At 36.6% G+C, this 18,632-nt stretch overlaps 1 protein-coding gene and 1 pseudogene across 1 annotated transcript in view; both read right to left on the reverse strand.

Annotated features, from left to right (window-relative positions):
* The window catches only part of LOC145279984 (ankyrin repeat and fibronectin type-III domain-containing protein 1-like), a 529,276-nt gene that overhangs the window by 420,511 nt on the left and 90,133 nt on the right, over nucleotides 1–18,632 (reverse strand). The window lies entirely within an intron of this gene.
* LOC145280457 (5S ribosomal RNA) lies at nucleotides 612–728 on the reverse strand (annotated as a pseudogene).

Below are 18,632 nucleotides of genomic sequence, written 5' to 3' on the forward strand. Positions count from 1 at the left end.
ACGTAGAAGAACCACCCCAAGCCAAGATCGTCGATCACTCCTCTGCTATGACAAATATCTGGGAGTGAATAAAATTTATAATATCTCATATCGTTTTGAGTCATGTTTTGAGTGTTCCTTCAAACCGATTCCAGCTCCCCAAAGGACGGTTGGCGAACTCCCAGACGAAACAATAGCAGAAACAGGTATGTCGTTAATATGTTGTTATATGGTCTGACAGGTACACACCAAAACCACTAGATGAGACGAATCACGGGCCGTAAAATAGACAATAAAGAATACAAAGACAACAGTCCGTTACACAACATAAAGACATACATATGATCCGTTATGATAAGAACACAAAAACACATTTAGAAGTGCCACGTATACGCATTCAACACACCATGATTCAACTATATATACACGTAAGTTTATTCAGTACTGTATATAAGCAGTCTCTGTAAGTCTTCGACAGATTATGGATACCCACGAAGGGATGCCCGCGCGTGAAATTTTTGTGACAGGAGGTGCGCAATCTCTAACCATACCTCTCCTGAGCCGACATCGTTAAATACCAGTGGCAAGTATGTACAGGACGATTGGAAATAAATGCCGAGATAAGTGGAGGGCACATACAGCGCCTAGAATTCCCGAATGGTCACCCATCTGGTACTAACCAGGCTCGTCGTTCCTTAACTTCGGTGATCTGACGAGAACCGGTGTGTCAACGCGATTATACCGTACAATATATAGCGGTCATATATAGACATCATCCCCAATGTATAACAAAAGTCCTATTTGAAAAAAATGTTTACCACCAAAAGTTTCAAAGAAAATATTTTAGTAAGTATTTAATTCATTTAATAACCAAGGAGCATTTGGATGTTTGATACTTGTGTAGAAGTTGTAACCAGACGTAACTAATCGCCCACTCGGCTTTGCTCGGAACATGACTTCATGCGTTCTGGTTTGACTGTAAAATCTGACATAAGACTCCGATCAGTGCGCAGCAAAGAAGCAGACGATCTTTGGGGAAAATATTGAAAAAAAAAAAAAAATCAATGGACCAGCCAGGAGCTTCTCAACAGTTATCTTTTTAAGTTCATGTGGAGACAGAAATTTGGTAATGTTTTCTTTTTTGTCTTTGTCTTAAAACTTATATCGGAAAGCTACCCGGTTGGGTTGGCGAAGTTTCTTCCACATTCGTTGTATCTTTTCACCCGACTTTAACATCGTCTGATGCGACCGTAGAAAAGTTTACCTAATCCTAAGGGAATATCCTCGCTGTCTTAGTTTCATTTAATTTTAAAAAGTCGGTTCCCCTGCCCGACACTACATTAAAAATGTTCATAAAAAATAACAAAAACTTATACTTTACATTAGTTACAAAAAGACCAAAAAATGAAAAAAAAAGTAAATAATACATGAAAAACACATTTAAAAAGGTGATTTAAAAAAAACTGTTAAAAAAATGACAAAAAAAGTTGATTTGTTTATTAGTTTTGTTCAATTTTGTTTGACCAAAAAGTAGTTGAAAAAAATACAACTTGTTTAGTTTTTTTACTTAAAAAAATTGTTACAGGAATAAAACAGAAATTGTTACGGTAGGTTGTTTTTTCCATTTTATTTTTGTTATTGTTGCAATATTTTGGGTGTATAATGGGGTATGATCCCACACAGTCGGACGATTCTATTTATAAACGATGCTGCTAAGAACTGACGAATCAAATTAATTCACGTTCTGCTACCAACCAATCAGAAACCAGAATTGCTTCATAAATATTAAACCTTTTCTGGAGCAATTTCACATGTTCTTTCCCGGGTTTCGACACGGTAAGAATATTTTGTTCTGTGGAACTGTCTACTACAAACAAGTCACCTACCAGGACTTGTGTGTAACAGCGAACCATCTGAAACTGTTCTGAAACTCAAAATGGCTTACACTTCTAGAGTTATATATATTTTTTCTGGGTTATTTTATTATATTTCAATGTTTTCTTCAGTATGTTCCTTGGCGAAAGCCGGCTGTTGACATCATGTTCTGAGCAAAGCCGAGCTGCAGTTAGTTACGTCTGGTAACAATTCTGCCCAAGTATTTTTCAAATAACGTTACGAAATAATCTGCCCAATGATGTGATCAAACTCCTGCGATTCATAAAAAAATATTTCGCCAGCATCAATTTAGTTTCAATTTCCGAAATTACAAAATAGTCGCTTAAAGTATTTAAGTTTACCACTAGAGTGAAACCGACTTTATTTCTTCTCAGCATAGCATAATTAGTACACTTGTGATTGGAAACGGTTTAAAATATGAATACTACTAAATAGCCTTCTATTTTTTTTTTTAAATATATTTACTTTTATATTTCTACGCTTAAACCAGGGTATTTTATATATTTGCCACATTTTTGCTGTATATGCCATTATCACGTTTGACATACGAGTTCTCGTTGGTTCATCGAAGTTAAGCAACATTGAGCTTGGTGTCTACCAGATTGGTGACCATTTGATAATACCTGGCGCTGTATATACGAGGGCGTCGACACCTTTCTCCAAAAACTGCAAAAGCCTAGCGTAGTCATCTCCTCTGACCGGAATATATATGCGACTGGGGATAATATTCCCTAGATACTTTCTTATTCGGAGGAAGCTCGTTTAATCCGATGAGTGTTGCTGAACCCCACCTAACACACCCACCTCTTTTCTCAGCTCACTCAGCTCACTTAGTTTGGTCATTATTAATGACCACTCCCATATTGGCTCAGTTTATTTAGAAAAAAAAAACCCTCGCTTAGAAAGGAGACGGCGTCTCTCTACTGGGCAAGAATAGATAACGTATGCTCTCACCGATCCTTACAATGCAAAAACAGTTTACAGAAGAACCACCATGCACGCTTGAAAGTCAAACGCACGCTTGACGAAGAGACGGATTTCTCGAAATATTGCAACACTGATATGTTATCTGACCACTTGACGCAAGTAAGAGCATATTACATGTAAAATATTATATATATATATATATGTGTGTGTGTGTGTGTGTGTGTGTGTGTGTGTGTGTAAAATTGTACATATATACACGCATTGTTGAATAAATGTGAAACAGTATAGCTTGCTCCACCATTATATCTTCAATTGCTTCAATTTGAGTCTATCAGTTACATCTCTGCCTCGTTCTGGCTCCTGTAAACCTTTTTTTTTTTTTTTCAAACACAGCTGTGTACTGTTCGGCGTTTATTGATGGCTACACATAAAAGTAAAACAACTAACCTAGAAAAAATGTTATCTTAAAAAACAAAACAAAAAAAACTTTTTTTCTAATCTTTTCTGATAGTCGTTATCTTCAAAAGTAAATAACAAAACAATAGTGCGGCTTTTATCAAGGCACAATTGTCTCTTCTCTTCTAAGAATAATAATCCCAACCATTGTCATCTCGGAAGTAAACAAACATGTGTTTAGGGTGGTCCCAGTTTCAAAATAACAGCAGGAAGTGGCCATATTTTTATGAGAAAAATATCTGGGTAAACTTATTTATTTTGTCGGCTCTCCAGCTTACGACCTGAATGAAATCGAGGACCTGCATCAAATCCAATTTTAAGATCGCTGGAAAAATAGTTGGATCATTCTACCGCTCCAGAAAAAAACTTTCCTACTAGCGCAATAGTCTATAAAGAATTAGAGGCGTAATAAGATGAAATATTTTTTACTACACCTAAGAAGGTTAGTAGTTTTTTTTATTGTCGAGAGATTACAAAACCGACTTCGAAATCTAGCGAGGGGTAATTTATTTTTTCACAGAAAGAGAGGTTGCTAGTCTTTTTAAAAATTATTTTTTTTGTCCCCCCCAACAAAAGGAGGGTGGACCTGTAAATTCACCCTTGTCCGTTCGTACGTTCGTCCGTCCGCACTTTTCTTAATAACTACAGCTTGGAATGTTTTGAAATTTTGAACAAACATTAAACATGATATGAGTAAAAAAGTCACAGAACGGATTTTCTGGGAAAACTCCGGTTGTCCCTCCTAGGGGTGCCTTTCGAGTTAAAATGGCTAAAATTGACATTTTTGTGCTTATTAAAAAAAAAATGATGCCTTGGATTTTTATAAAATTTTCTGAAAAGTTGTAACTAACTGATTGCTATATAATTTTGTTTGTCTATACGTCACGATAACTCTTGGGTGTGCCCCAGGGGCTCTTTTAGGGCTAATAAAACACTCCATTTTTGGAACTATTTTACCATATTTGTTCAAAATTTTCTGTGTATGTCTATTTAGCAGTTTTGCATGGTGCTGAACTCAAATTTAAATATGTTAAAGCCTAAAACTGCACCGTTTGTTCATTTTCACCTGGATTTGGCGTCACCCGGGGACTTTTGGAGCTAAATGGGGAGGATGCTGAACTTCGTCATTTTTTTTTTTTTTTGCCTCGGCTTCACTTGTTATTTGAATGGTAGATGCGCCAATCCCTGCCTCCATTTATAAGCCATTCATAGCAAAAACTCTTTTATCTACAACCTCTATAAATATTTTTTCTTTCTTCATCTATGTACCTGAGAATAAAGAGGTCTACCATGAACAAGTTTTTTTTTTATTTTTACAAATACCACCGTCGAAAGATTCGCTAATCCTATGAGATATAACAGTTAGTACATATGCTGAAAATCTAGCAGAACGGAAACCATATTGAATGTCATCAAGAAGGTTATTTTTGCTGAAGTGGTTGACCACTTCTCTATCACAGATTCCAGCAACTTATTTATGATATACTGATCGGTCTGTAATGCGAGGGAGATAACCGATCACCTGGAGTTTTAAATACGGGACATACTAATGAGGTTTTCCAGGGTGTTGGGAAGCATTTCACCTGAAGACAACGCTTAAACTGCGATGTACGTATGGGAGCTAATTCTGGTTGAAGCTTTTTCAGCACTATGATTGGAGTGTCATCAGGGCCAATTGATTCTCTCTACTGGGCACGAATAGAATAACGTATGCTCTCACCGATTCTTACAATGCAAATACAGTCCGCTCAGTTTACAAAAGACCCACCATGCACGTTTGGAAGTCGGACGCATGCCTGACGAAGGGATGGATTTCCCGAAATATTGGTTTGGTTTTTCAATAGCTTGGTAATAACATGCACAGATATTTGTATGTCACATAGCGGTTTTCCAAAGACAGGAGGACATACGGGGGTTATTTCCAAGAACTATTCGTCTGTGAAACACAATATTACATAATTATTTTCCAGCTGATTACAACATGGCGGTTTTAAAGTCCAATGTTGTCAAATTCTTGTAAACAATCAAATCCTGTTCATATTAACCATCATTATCCGGTCCTTTCAGGGTGTTGTTCCTCGTTCGACTGACGAACCCATTAACTCTTATCCTCGAGTGGCCTATCGATCTTGGTAAGAGTTGTCACTTTTGTATGAAAAATAAAATAAATATAAGAGAGAGAGAGAGAGAGAGAGAGAGAGAGAGAGAGATTTCGTTTACCCAGGTTTTATGGAATCCTAATAAACTCCAATAAGTTTCATTACATGATCGAACTGTAACGTAGTCGTTCATATGTAAACATGTCGGAAGGATACAGAAGAAAGGGGGAAAAACTCACTTATTTTTATTTTTTATTTTTTACTCATGTTCTCCCCAAACAAAGTATATTGCCACTTGAACGTACGGGGATGCTATTTGGGACCACGTTTAGGAAAGATGAACAAGATGCTGGTTTACGTTACATTTAAACTTCTGCATATCCGTACAGTCAGGGAAGCAGGCAATAGCAAAGAAATTCCAAAGTCTAGTTGTTCGCGGGAAGAAACTATTAAAGTAGAAAGCTTTCTGGCATTTAGGGATCTCTACAGTGAAGGGGTGTGACTTTGTTGCTAAGCGGATTTTTCGAGAGCATTACGTCGAGGGGCACAAGTACAATGAATTCATCAGAGCACATTCCATTAAAATACTTGTAAAACAGGCACAGCGATACAACTTTGCGGCGATGGGACAGTGGTTGGAGCTTCGTTGACAAAGCAGAATCTATTTGATTGGCGACTCTTCTTTGGAACTTATCAAAGAGGGAGAGATTAGCGGTAGATGCATCAACCCAAATGTGGCAACAATACTCGATGCATAGGCGAATTGTGGCTTTGTAGAGGTACAGGATACTCTCAGGTGGGAGTAGTCTTCTAGCACACTAGAGGGAACCCACCTTCTTTGCAACAGCCTTCATAATGTCCTTAATGTATTTCTTTTTTAACAAAAGCCTTTATATCTGGTATTTCCAACAACGCATTTTTTTCAAAATATTTACAAATTTAATTTCTCCTTCTCTAACCACGTGTGACTTTTTATATACGCTATGTGACGTCACCCACATGTCTCAAACACATGATTTTCCTAACGTATTTCCTCGAACAGTACTTTTCTGAATACCACCTCCCTGTATCGAACACGTTTGGCCTTTTATTTCTGCTGTGGCAATACTTCGCTGGCTTGGTCATTTGCATATCTATATGAACTGCTGCTGTTTCTTCCTCCGGCTTCGACATTTGCATATCTATATGAGCTGCTGCTGCTTCTCCTTTCAATTCCATTTTGTTGGCGCTAAATACGTTTTTCTAACGAACTTTTTCATTCGAATCACTTATGTAATTCTTTTATGAATCCGTTCAAACCAAACTTTTGTGTATAGACTCTTGATGTGGTAAAACCTAAAATCTGCAGTTTCTCGAGACTAATAACAACGCAAAAAATATTCAGTACAACGATCTCACACGTACTATAAAAACCCAATCACACAGCTTTGTTTTTTTTCGGTCTTTCAGAGACAAACACACGTGCGTACAATACATTTTGGACATACCCTTTGGATCAACCTGTAATCGATGGATAAAACACACATTATCTTCCCTTAATTCTATTTCCCAGCAAAGCGCATGCAAAAGTACACAAGTTTATAGGCGCACACACTCTCTCAATAACAAGATAGGGGTATGCTATTTACATACACTTTAATGCACATGGCACCGGCCGAAATGAACACATATATTCTATTATTAACAAAACATGAACGCTACTACACACATTGTATTCATTCTTTTACACACACGTAAACGTACACATCGCCAGCAGAAATAAACAGCTGTACTTAATTAACAACACCTTCCCTCTCTCTGAAAAGTCCACCAATTTTTTGAACACTTACGAACACTTTTTTTTTTTTATAAATAGACTTTGTCATATATATTTTTTTATATTGCTAACCAAGATCCATTTGAAAAAGCCAAACTATAAACATAAGCAGTCTACTGTGTACGGAGCCTTCCATTATTTTTCTCAAGTAATTTGCTCTCAACGTGAGCTTCCGTTTTACGAGGCCCAAGAAATCAAATTCTGGGTGGCCAAATTCCAAATCAGAAATATTTCCTATATCTTGAGTGATTTCTCTTATTTTAGTTAAGTATTACTCTTTTATTCGCACGCATTACAAACATGTAACCCGTTAAACATGCAACCCATTAAACATGCACCCCATTAAACATGCAACCCATTAAACATGCAACCCATTATTCTTTCAATTATCATCCACTTCACACAACGGTCAAGGATTTGCATACAATATTATATCGTCATGCATAGATGATATAAGAAACCCCAAACAAACTAAATCAAATACCCATAACATTAAGTTAAAACGAAAATATAAACAATTGACTTCGACGTGTGAATAGTAATAGTACGTTCATTCATCTCTTATTACAGGATATACATACAAAAAAAGCCGCCCATGAAAGTTTACAATCCTTTCTCCAATCCAACCATATTTTGTATACATATAACATAGCGCAGACGGCTATATGCAGATGCGTGCGAAATGACGTCACCGATAGGGAAAGATAAAACATTTAAAAAGATCACGTTAGACACGTAGAGCAAAGAACGAGATAACGTTCGAGACTATGTAAACGAATGGATGACGTTCGAGATCACGTTAGGAAAGACGATCACGTGCATGACGTCACGGCCGTAACAGTTAGCAAATAAATGTACAACAAGGTGAAGACCCCAGTCTTATCCCAGTCAAAGGTCATATCATGGTCAAACGGGACCAATATAACACGGTGAAAACCGTTGTGTTCACCGATACATTAATGTAGTCCTAGGTAGTTCCGATTTCGGAACACCCAAGAAAATTCAATAGTGTGGTCGTGGTCGCTTATACGATTTAAGAGGTTATGTACGATTTCTGTATTCCTGTCCTAACCAGTGGTCCATAGGAAAAAGAACGAAAAAAACAATAAAAGAATATAAAAAAGTGAACAACTCAAAGTCTCTAGGGAATACGCGTGTCGCAGGCAACGGTCCGCGGACGTTGGGTTGGCCGACCTTCTTTTCCTGCTTGCTTTCTATTGAAAGAAATTAATTCTAATTAATAGCATTCGTTTGTGATTTAGTCACGAATTCTGTAAGCAATAAATAAATGACTTCGGTCGTAAATCTTTGGTTGTTCTTTTATAAAGATTAATAATTAAATAAATTCTGGATAAAATAGTGTTATTTTACAGATGTGAAAAAAAGGAAAAATATATGCGATTTCTCTTCTTTTTTTTAACAACCATGCGTGTGAAGACAGTTACTAAAAAAGAAACTTTTTTCAACGGCCAATTGTCTCTTCTTTCCTCTCTCTATATGGCGATCACTGAATGGGAGTTGTAGCTTGGGTGGAGGGGCGTCTAGACTCAACTCGCAACTGCTCAAAACTTAAACTCCCAACTGGCAAAAATCCGCTCCCCACATATTCTCATAGGAAGTAACGGATAGGTTCAGACGAAGTTTGGGGTTTCAAAACGACAAAATTTAATTCGCCCTGATTAGCTAGATTGGTAAAATCACATGTGCATATTAATTAACTTTCAACCAGAAGTTTTCCCACACAAGTAACTTTGAGACCTTGAACCCAGGGTTATATCCAAGACAAAACAACGGTGCCTACTATTCGACATCATCCAATGGTCTCCTTCAGAAAACAATATTATTATTAAATCCTCTCATTCAGCCGAAGTTAATTTTCCTGGTTTGCGCCACCAAGCAAACAAGTTTAGTCAGAAAGACAACTAGGAGTTGCCCGGGATTGTTCACATAATAAAAAGCTCTAATTCAACTTTAATTCCTGATGTAATTTTTGACCATCACAGGTGGTGGGATCACATTCGCTCTCTTAGCTCACCCAGCTTCCAAAGGAAATGGTTGAGTCCAACCTGTCCATACATTTTTCGATCGTCCCCGACCTATCCTTAATCAACCTCGTAACTTTTTTAGTCGCTGACAGCGATACCTCATCTCTTAGCAACGTTAACAAGCTGACAGCGATACCTCATCTCTTAGCAACGTTAACAAGTTTGTACAGGTTATTTCCTCGACTATCAGTCTACCTGCAAAAGAATCATATTCATGCAGCATGCACTAATCATGCAAAAATTATATGTCCATGCAAGAAAAGGTTATATGTGTATTCTTGTCTAGTTGAAAGCAAAAGTTCAGTTCTAATCAAGAGTGATTACTCGCCTTCGACTTAGTTTTTTTCATTTTATCTCTTCTTGGATTATTGCCTAGTCTGATCCGGGGTTAAACGTTTAGTTCAGTAATAGTTCGTCAAAGAGTCCCTACAACGCAGTTATTCAGTTCATGTGTGAAAAAAAAGAAAGAAACACGTGTCATCAGTCTATGAATATTATTATTTTTTTCAGTTACTTCCCCTTAGACGGTCGTCTCTTCCGAGATCAACGTCTTATTTTTTCTTGCCATAGCAGTTCTTACAGTTCATTTTCCGGCAAAAAAAAAAAAAAAACTCACATGCAATCAGCCTATCTAGAGACGACCATTTTCCTTTTATAATTTTATGAGTTTTTCATATTATCTCAACTTAAACCATTTTTTTTTTGATCTGGGTTCAACGTTCATATAAAGCAATATCTTGGTTCATTCTTCCATAAAAGAAATCATTAAAAAAATTCAAAGTCAATTTTATTTGGTTCACTAATTCATCTCCTGGACCTTGCTGCTTAGGGTGTCTTCTTCCACGTGGGTGGCATCGAAGTCCGCATCTGCTCGGCTTCAGGTGAGTTTTGACAAGGGCCACCCTCGCCATCGGTGTAGGCAACATTGAAGCATTTCTTACTATCAAGCTCTTTCACTCGTTTTCTCACACACAACATCGCCGCTACCAGCATCGCAATCAGAACCGTTATCATGATTATCCAATTTCATGCCACAGTTATCCATTGGGAGAAGACATTTGTCCCATTAACATTCTACCTTCTATCCTAGTTTGCGATTCTCTCAAACTTACTCTATACATTTTCTTTAACATTTTTGGCAATTCGAGTCTTTGATCGACATGTCTCTAGACCACAGGTCTGACATCTTTCAACCTCTCTTGGGTGCGTCCAGAGGGGTACTACCGTCGAGGACTTTAGTCCACGTCCAGAGTTCTTTTCCCAGGACCACATACAATCTTAAACGGCCAGGTGATGTTAACCACATCGTTTCTAGCATCTCCCGCAATTGTTCGAGACTTATGACACTTGGGACCGAAGTGTCCTAACTCCAAGGCGTTTAACTACACCCTTATATGTTCAGTTCACACAATCCAGATCTGCTCAGTCGGCGTTAACCGGATCAACACATGCAACTCGTGGGACGTATTTCTGAAACAATTCTTCTATACTAGGCATTTCTATTTTTGCCTCACAGGAGACGTTTCATATTTCTTCATACCGGACTTGCAATTCGCCAATTGTTTTTCTCAATTGGTTGCAATTGACCAATTGGCTTTCTCGATTTTTCGTAACCTCAAGCCTCGCAAGAACAAACAACGAGATCCCCCCCCATGCGTGCTAGTCAACTGCTGCCTAACCTTACCGAACGTATCGATTCTTTCCTCGCAACTGTCGATCAATTTCTCATATATTCCCCAAGTCCTTGACCAGGTCCATATCTGTAAAGCTATGGAAAGATTCTTTGTTAACTCTTATAGCACCTTCCCAAAATTCTTACTCGGGAATAGCCAGTTTAAAGGGTTCCAAACTATTTCGAAATCATAGAAATTATTTCAACACGTGGTGATTTTTCGTTTCTTTCGTTTATTTTCTAGAACCACTTATTCTAATTGCCTTTTTAACACACACCAACTGGAAACACCTTTAGAACTGATCGTTGGTGGAGACACCCAGGATGGTACGCCGCCACTCCACCAACGCCGAAGTTGCAACTAGGGCGGGACCCTTGCCCGACCGCCCTTTCCCTCCGATCGACGAGTCGACGACTTAATCCAAGACCCCCAACCGTCGACCACGGTTTCGGTCGTATGCTTTGTCGTTAGCGTGTCGATCTATCTATCAACTCAAAGTTCAAAACCTATCAAATAATTGTTTCTTAAAAGAAATTATTAAACTTTAGGAAACCGACCAAATATTCTTCCGTAATTAATTCTTCTTTAAAAATATCATTAAAAGTTCAGAAACCAGAGTTCACACATAACAGAATTCGCTAAAAAAAAAAAAAAAAGAAAAAAAAAAAATTGTCGTAATCTGAGAAATGTATGGTTACCCTGCGGCGAATCCCTGATACGAATTCCATTTGCAGGTAATCTCGATTTGATAGACGATGTCAAACGGAGATCTGACCTGCATAGCTGTTTGATGGAACGGTTTATTATACTGTTTGGTTATCGCAGTTTACGACGTTTTTATTATTTTCCTTCCTTTTTTTACGTTGTTACAAAGAAAAAAAACGAGTTGGAGCTATTTTCTATTTTTTGTCTACTTTGCGACTGAGATTACAACGTGTTGGTGGTTGAGTAAAGTTACACAAATAAACTGCAGTCGATGTATGACTTGTCCACCAAGTTTCAATCGTGAATAGTTAACAGTCTTTTTCATCACCGTTCACTGATAAACACACATATGACATACAGAGTTGTCAAAAAAATGCTTGCGCAATTCCCTTTTAGCGATATCCTGGTTTATGAAACTCATTTATCTAATCACACCTCCTACTGATGAGATGATCGCCAAAATGTCCCTGTATATCATTGAACAGCGATAAGATAAGACTGCTTTAGATTAAGATGGCCTACTTAAGTTTATGAATAATCCGGGGATTGTTTTGATAGGGATTATCCTTGAGATAACCCCACAGATAAAAATGTAGTGGAAGCTTGAAAACAGGTAATTATGAAACTCATTTGAAATAACGCATGAGACGATCGCCAAAGTGTCCCTGAATATCACTGAACAGCGATCAAGTAAACACTGTTGGAGATGTATGACTAACACTTGGTGGACAAGACAGGTATAGATTAAAATTTATTTGTCCTAAATATGGTTTGATCATGAATTTATTTAATGATCGAATATGTGTGTGTGAGTGCGGTATAATCACGTTGACACACCAGTTCCTATTAGACTGGCGAACACTTACGGAGCGACCATTTGAGAATACTAAGTGTTGCACGTGTTGTCTGCTATTTGTAGCATTGTTTCTATTAGTCCTGAATGATTTAGGAAAGGTGTGGTTAGATTTGCTCAACCTTTGCTTCTATGATAGCTACCGTTACACGGATTACCCGTAGTCTCTAAATACTGAACAGAGGTTATGATTTCAATGACGGATCTTTGGCAAAATATTGAAATATGAAAATTTCTTAAGAAAAGATGTCGACAATGTCATTCTAACCTTAACTGTTGGCCAGTAATCCTCCGTGTGCAAAATTAACCAACCCTGGCATCAACTCTTTTTCCGCAAAATGATTGAACTTTCGGGTCTGATCATAAGTGTCGCATTTTCCATTCTTCAATGACCACGTGCCTATCTCCATCTTACTCAAGCCGACGTCTTTTCTGTAGAGAGTAAATTAACACGGCCAACCATTCGAGCCTTCTCTAATGACGTCAGTAATTGAGGGGGGGGTCAACTCAAATTATTACTCTGACATGTTCGCCTTTTCCTTGTTTACGAAGGCTGAATTCCATCAGCCATCTTGTTTTCTTCAGGCTATGAGCCTTCAAAAGCCCAATCAAATTCCTTTTTACCCCGCCTTCTCCTCCCATCGTGAGGATATAAGCTGTTTTTAGAACTACTGCTCAAAACAGAGACGGAGCTCTGGAAGAATCTTTACACCAAAAACAATCATCAAATCTGTACTGAAAAGAAAACATTTTTAGGCTGTTATGAAGGTGGCCACCAACGTTCGTTGCATATGAAAATAGCAGAGAAAGAATGACAAAGTCTATCCAGGCATCATCATCATCATCATCATCATCATCGTTGTCGTCGTCGTCGTCGTCGTCATCATCATCATCATCATCATCATCATCATCATCATCATCATCATCAGTAACATCCATTCTGCATGCATGTATGCGTTGGGCAGATTTTAAAAATGGACTCCCAAACTAACCTATCTCCGTCCAGGTTTTTATGTATCCCTCTTTCTCTTAAATCCATATTTATCAACGCCCCCTCCCCCTCATGTTTTCGTTTGACTTCCCTTGTGAAGCTGCCTTGCTATATCAACTGTTCTACATTTGCGAACAGAAAAACTTTTCAACGTTGCTATATCTCCTTTTTGAACTGACACTTATCTAAACTTTCCAACATCTACTAACCCAAGAACTCACATTCATTCTGTCCATGCAACGTACATCCTCAATCCTCACTTTCAGCCTCTTTTTTTACTATCCGGTTTGTAAAGTCTGTGAACATCTTAATGTTGTTTCACTCGCTGCCTACGGCATTTCTTTCAAGCATGCCTTTGGGTTCTCCAGTTTTACCATTGGTCATCTAACTCATCACTCTCCATGCTATTTCTGTCTCAATTCCTATGCTCGTCTAAAGATTGCTTCTGCAAATTTGAGATTTTCTCTGTCCCATAAAAACTCAGTATTAAACAATCACGAAATTAAGAGGTGCCTTCAATAAGTTTCCAGACTTTTTTGTATGACCACCTTTATTGAGAGTACACACACGAAACCCTAGTCCCTTTTGAAATAATCTCCTCCGGCTGCAATGCACTTGTTGTAGCGTCCCAACAACTACTGTAAGCCCCCCCCCCATGGAAGCACTCTTGCGTGAGCGTGTCACAGCCTCTTTCATTTTCTCAATTGTCTCATAACTAGAGCTAGGACAACAGCATATTCTTTTCATTGTTTTGTATCCATTGATATCTTGCATGTTTTTATATAGAGTGATGTGGTTCTCGGTTGATTAATTGGGCCTAGCTGTGTCGAATATATACTCTAGAATCAAAACAATGGAAAGAACAAGCTGCTGTCACAATCCTACTCATAACGACAACTTCTAAGGTTTTCCTTGAGGTTAGGCAATAACAAAAAGTCACAGGGATAAAGGTCTGGACTATAGGGAGGGCGAGGCACTGTCTTGGTGCCCATCTTGGTCCAATAGTCTGATCTCTGAGAACTCTTGGGACAAACTTCGCACAAATAAGTTCCTCGCGAATAATTGTGTGTACAGTTTCCACACTGATATCAAACTGTGCACTTATTGTCTCTATAGACACATCACGGTTCTTATCCATGAAGTTATTTATTTGGCCAATCAAATTTAGCGTTTTAACTTCGTTACTTCTCCCACAACTTTCATCATCCTTAACGTCATCCTTAACGTCATCCTTAACATCATCCTTAACATCATCCGCCCGGCATTTCTTGAATTTCTTATGCCACCAAAAACAACTGATGCTCGATTCATGCAAAATGGTCTAAAATCAGTCTGAAGCATTCCATACGTTTTTTGTGGCATTTTTTCCTAAGTTTAAAATATAATATTTTTGCATATCCTTCTTTTAAAGTGTCCTGACGTTTAGATTGCATTTTTTAAATTCACCAGCTGTGACAATCAGGCGTTAGTAGGTGTATTCCAATTTTTGTTTCAGCTGTTTATTTGAATCTGAAATCATAAAAATTGGTCAGTCATCTCATTTCAAAATTCTAGGACAATTTTAAATGCCTGTACGAAAAAGTCAGGAAACTTATGTAAGGCACCTCGCAGGAGGTAAATATTCTTGTATTTATGATTGGTTAAAAGAAGCTCTGATTTAAACTTTGTTCCGATCGAGAGTCGATACATAGAAAAGGGAGGTGACAGTGATCAAGTGGTTAACGATATGGACTGACAACCTGGGTGATGCAAGTTCGAATCCTGTTCGTTCCACAGAAACTCTTTCACTTAGGATGCTGGCAACCTGTACGTGGTCCCTCCTGTAAGTACCTGATGTCTTTATAGAAAGAATTCTAACTAAAAAAAATGTCAACAATAGAATAATCTGATTCGTACGAAATGAATGAATATTTTAAAAACAACATTCGCTGCGGCTGCTGCTTCCCAGAACGTTTCATTTCCGGATTGATTTTCGCCAACAAAAAATGTGTTTTACGAATTATGTATCTTATATGATTTTGATCGTTAGTCTTTTGGAATTATGGCGGAATTTCTAAATTCCGATTTTTTTCGAATCGATGTATCGATTTTATGCTCTTTGATAATAGTCTGCTCCATCGGCGCAGAGTTGCACCCCTAATATATATATATATATATATATATATATATATATATATATATATATATATATATATATATATATATATATTTACATTATTCCAGAGAAAAAAATGAAAAGGAACTGTGAGTTTACCCTCTATTTCTCTCCCTTATTCATTCTCTCATAAGTCGACGGGTTGATGTTTTGTTTGAAAAAATATTTTCTGTTTACTTTGATATACTCTCCCCTCAGAAATACATAGGCAATTAGTAAACGAGTTTTCATTTACATATTTCTTTTGCTTTCTTCCTTTTTTTTAAAGCTAATTTTATTTTTTTATTTTTTTTTTATATATATATATATATATATTCAGTTGTATGGTAAAATGTCTTACTTGTAATTTTATTTTGTTTATTAATAAAATTTTATTGATTTTTCCATTTGGTTTTGTCTTGTTATATACCGCCGTTATACACATTTCACGGTTGTCATGAGAATAAGTATCTCAAATTCCTTTTTATTCTTCCCCTTTTTTAAAAAAATATATTTTTATGTTTTATACTTATTGTTGCGTCCTGTGTCTTTTTTTTTTCTTCACCGTCCTCAGCGGGTTTTCAGGCGTCACAAATCCCTGCGCCTGATATAACTGAATTTATTGCATTTATACACACCTTCAACATAGATATCGCCGACTAACCAGACCAGCAGTAAAATCACACCTTTTAACTCTAGAGGTCACCAGTTCTCGGAACACTTTATCTTCTAAAAAGCTTCCCCCCTCTGTAAGCTCGCCTTTGAAATTCCGTCCCTGCTCTTTGTTTTTTCGACTGTACCGAGATGCAGAAATTAAATGTAATGTGAACAAGTATCTTGCGACGCAGCCTCCAATTTAGGATGCCCTTCATAAATCTGACCTCCAATCGTAGTAATTTTTAGGTTTCAGTAGTAAAGTATCCTTTTTTGAGGCGAATAATATATATATATATATATATATATATTATATATACTAGCAGAAGTATCCGTCGTTGACTGCGTTCAAAAGCAGCCTACAGAAAATGGACTGTGATTGATGAAAGTTATGAAAAGGAGGGGGTGTAAAGAGATAGGTTTTGATACTCAAAAATTTTACCCTAAGCAAAATATGATGAAAGTAAAGATAATTTTCGCGAAAATATATTTTTTATATTAACTTTGTTTCCATTCGTAGCCAGTAGTTTCCTTACAAAGAGAAAATGTTATATATATAATAATATGAATATAAATGTTACCATAGTCAATAAAGTTACTTTTATGGTAGAAAAGTTCATTGGTTTGTATTTTTAGTAGTTTGTAAAAAAATCAAAATGGCAGTAGCTTTAAAATGGAGAGCTCCGTTTTCAATTTGAAGGAGGGATATCTAAACATTCTGTGTTAACAATTTAAGAAAGTTCCGTCAACGTAAGAAATATTTATAAACATATTTTAATGTTTTCCGTTATTTTGTGCTTGAGGAATATTCGTTTATGGCATGTGTAGTTTATATAAAAATTCATTTAAGTAGTTATCGCCCCAAATTTCGTTTTAAGTTCGGTTCGCTGAAATTATTTCAAGTAAAGAGCATTAAAAACTATTTCAAGACAAAAAAGCATGAACTGAACTTTTATCGACTATGGTAACATTTATTTCTTGTATATTTATTTTTTCGGGTAGTCGTTTGTTGGCTTTTCTGCTGAACACCCTTACTAATTAATATCGACGAAATATCGAAAAACAAAGAAACAAAAACAGTTCGGTAAAATAATGAAGCTTTACTTACTTTAGTAAAATAATACAAAACAGCAAAATGGGATATTAAAAAAAGTAAACACGGAATTACTTTAGTGTTTTAAAGCAAAGAATCGATATAAGTATGAATAAGAAGAAAATGGTGCCCTTTTCAAGCAGAACAGCTTCGTTTCAATTTTACAGTATTGAACGGTGTAGTATTGCGCCGTAGGAATCAGGGTTGTACTATTGTAATGTAACGAACATGCAGAAAGGGTTGTAATCGACTGAATTTCTTCTAGTACACTGACAAAAAAAAAGTTTAAACAGATATATAAATAAAAATAAAAAGGTTATGTAAGTGTTTTTAAAAAGACACGTGATCACGTGAGCAGGATTTTTTCCTTCTTTTGACACGATAACAAGTTACGTTCTTATTTTTTTTTACTATTTATCTATTTATCTACTTTCGAAAGAGTGGAACGTGCAAGTGGAGAATGGAAAAAACAGAGTAATGCAAAATTTGTGTCGAGAATTGTCTAATGTTCCGACTTTTTTTTTTTGCTTTTACCTTAATAAGAACGTGAATTTATGAGATGAATGTATTCGACACAATATCATTCAACTAAAAAAAAATAAATAAAAGCTAACGTGAATTAAGGTTAAAGTTAAGGTGTTATTGTGGACCTTCACCCCTTTTAAAAGACCTTGTTAAACTTTTTGACATATTTACATTCTATGGAGGTCAGGTGCGAATGAACACCCAATAATTTTATTATACCATATTTCTTAAAACTGAAACATAATTATCAAAGTATATTTACGCAAATAGATATGAAAATTCTTTATTAAAGTTTGTGCCATATTTCCATGGAGTACAGGCGCGAACGTAGACCACACAATTTCATTATACCATCCCTATTTAAGTTGAAACATACTTATCAAAGTATTTTTATGTACATCTATATCAAAACCCCTTGTAAACGTTTTTTTTTTCATTTTTTATTTCCATACTTTTGGGGCCAGCCGCGAACGCAGACCCCACAATTTTTATGAACCACCGTTCTGCCAGATCAAACATACCCATTCCTGATCCTCGATAAATCTTCTATCATTATATGTAATCAGTTTTTTAAACTAGTCAACCATATAGGAACCTATTCGTCGCACACACACACACACACACACACACACACACACACACACAGACGTTCAGCTTTATATTATATATATATATACATATATATATATATATATATATATATATATATATATATATATATATATATATATATATTGTACTAGCGGGACGGGGCGCCCGGCTTTGCCCGATCGCAACATCGTAATT

This window comes from Euprymna scolopes, chromosome 7 (genome assembly GCF_053919585.1).
Source record: "Euprymna scolopes isolate OS-2025 chromosome 7, ASM5391958v1, whole genome shotgun sequence".
NCBI lineage: Eukaryota > Metazoa > Mollusca > Cephalopoda > Sepiida > Sepiolidae > Euprymna > Euprymna scolopes.